General features: G+C 38.5%; 1 protein-coding gene across 1 annotated transcript in view; it reads left to right on the top strand.

Annotated features, from left to right (window-relative positions):
* Positions 1-2,155, top strand: part of LOC121862347 (retinoid-inducible serine carboxypeptidase-like) — a gene marked incomplete in the record, with an annotated part of 104,876 nt that extends 102,721 nt beyond the window's left edge. Inside the window, 1 exon segment of the mRNA XM_042360574.1 lies at positions 1-2,155.
* Positions 2,156-2,522: the final 367 nt, after the last annotated feature.

The following is a 2,522-nucleotide window of genomic DNA, read 5'->3' as shown; positions in this document are numbered from 1 at the left end:
GGGGGTACTGTTTTTTATATTGTATGCCGTAAAATATGGTAACTGATTGATTTAAGGTTAAACACAGAAAATAATATAAAAAATAAAAATTACAATTAATTTCTGATCCTGTACTTTACTAAATGCACTTACAGAACATCCCACACCACCACCACAACACATCCTTATGCTACTCTTGTCAGAACAAACCACCATTGCCTTAAAATGAATAAAAATAAAAATTTTCTAAAGTAAAATATAGTTTGCACTGAAATTCTACATTAACTAGACATACCATAATCTCACAGGTTTCCATATCATAAACTCATGAAAACAGAAGTGTCCAATAACTAATGCTTTCTACAATCCTGGCTTAATATTGCTAGGCTTACCTTGTAGACACAACCTAACATACAAAATGAATTCTCTGTTAACCCACCTGAGTCAGGTTGTTACCCTGATTTGACCAGTCACTTTTGCGACACTCTTGGAGAACTGTGCTATACTTCTTACTCCCTCTCAACTCTACACACCTGCCCTCCACCCACACCCTCACCAATCAAGGTCAAGCAAACAGGGAGTTCTGGTTGGCTTTATTCTCAAGGTTACAAGTGATCCTTTCTCAATGCTGGTCAAGCTACAACTCCTGACTGGCCAGCAACTGGTGCCAACCCAACTTGGCTGACAGTGCAGACAGCAGGTCCGAACAACCAAATAACATAAAAGTGAACATACCGTACATTTCAGAATATAATAACACAATACAAAACAATAAGAACAGAACAATACAATACAGTACATAATACTCTCACAACTCCTAGATCTAGAACTGCCCATACCCCTACCTAACACCCCCACCTACTCATACCCCCTACCTACACACCTCCACCCACTCGTACCCCTACCTATACACACACCCACCCACTCATACCCCTACCTACACACCTCCACCCACATAAAACCTGACTTCCCACATCCTGCAACTCATTTACACCTTACATGTCCCACCCAAATGTGGACTCTTCCAGACCTCTGCCCATATACTGTACACACCTAGAGTGGATATATATATATGCTGTTTATATCTTTTTGTTTATTTACAATGGGGCACCCAGTCTTTTCACCTATCATTAATTAGGAGATTAAGCAGTGCCAGCATAATATTGACCCAAATTGTCATACAGATAGAAGTTTAAGAGTTACCAGTGTCACAGATTTCCCAGTCTCAGAACACAACCCTGTTTTTTTTCCAAATGATTAAAGGCCATGAATAATGTGGTTGCATAAGCATAATACAGTTAAGTGTTGCAATACCGCTTGCAAGCCTTCAATCATGCAAGGTACGGTATAGAAATACTGTAATATTTATGTAATAAATTGGGTTACATCACATGACCCTGTATAGTAGCAAGTCACTCCCAGTCAGGAGTGCATGAGTCAGTATACTGTAAACTGTAGTAGATGGAGAGGTGGTATGGCTGCTAAGAGGTGGAGGAGTATGTTTACCAGTTAGGGGGTGAAAAAAGTGTGAGATGAGGTAAAAAGTTGATAACATGATTTACACCTGTTGGTAGTGTGAGGCAAAGCCAAGCATATTGTGGGGGTTAAGCTACTAAGTAAAATCTGGACAGGTTGCCAGGTAGTAGTGGTAGAGGAGCTATTTGGAGGGGAGGTAAGCGACATGATCACTTGCAGGGTGCAGCACTGACGATCTCCTTTAGACATGAGGTCACATCAGAGGAGCCTTCACTTTATAGCACAATTGCATTCCATGTGATGTCATTTCTGAGCAACTTTGAATCATTTACCATAAATTATTGCACGAATATATGATAGTTCTGTATTTATGATGTCTGAACACTGTGCAACAAATTTTAGGGAAAGTTGTGTTTATCTGATTGTTTAACTTTTTTATATGTTTTCGAGTACGTTGATTCCAAATATGACTAGTTTTTTTACAGCATCAATAGTTTTATCAGAAATTAGCAATTAATTTTTTATCATCTCTGAAATTTAACCAGAAATCAGAAGGTGAAATGTTGATATACATCACATTTGCTAATGAAATAAATGAAACAAGAGCACAATTTTATGTTATATTGAAAGCATAAACAACACACTGCTTTTCTACACTTGTCACTAATGAAATTGAACAATAAACTATGCTAAAAATGAACACTTTAACGGCATTTTCTTTTGTGTTCCTTAGGGTCATCTCGAATCAAACTCCACACGTAGTCGCCCATTATAGCTTCATCCCATGTCCCCTGATATCTCTTCTCCATAGTTTGTATGTCCTGGTGAAACCGTTAACCATGCTCTTCACTCACGTGTCCCAAGTTTGGTCTGAAGAATTCCAAGTGTGAATGCAAGTAGAGTAACTTCAGTGACATTCTGCAGCCAAGTTCTTTATAACATACAATTAAATTTTCCACCATCTCTTTGTAGTTCTCAGACTTGTGGTTGCCCAGAAACCCATGTACTATAAGCCGAAATGCTTGCCAGGCACTTTTTTCAACAGTTGACATTTTGTCTTCCAAATC

This window comes from Homarus americanus, unplaced genomic scaffold (assembly GCF_018991925.1).
Source record: "Homarus americanus isolate GMGI-L3 unplaced genomic scaffold, GMGI_Hamer_2.0 scaffold31037, whole genome shotgun sequence".
Classification (NCBI taxonomy): Eukaryota; Metazoa; Arthropoda; class Malacostraca; order Decapoda; family Nephropidae; genus Homarus; species Homarus americanus.
The sequence above is the reverse complement of the archived record's forward strand: the minus strand, read 5'-3'. Positions and strand labels throughout refer to the sequence as shown.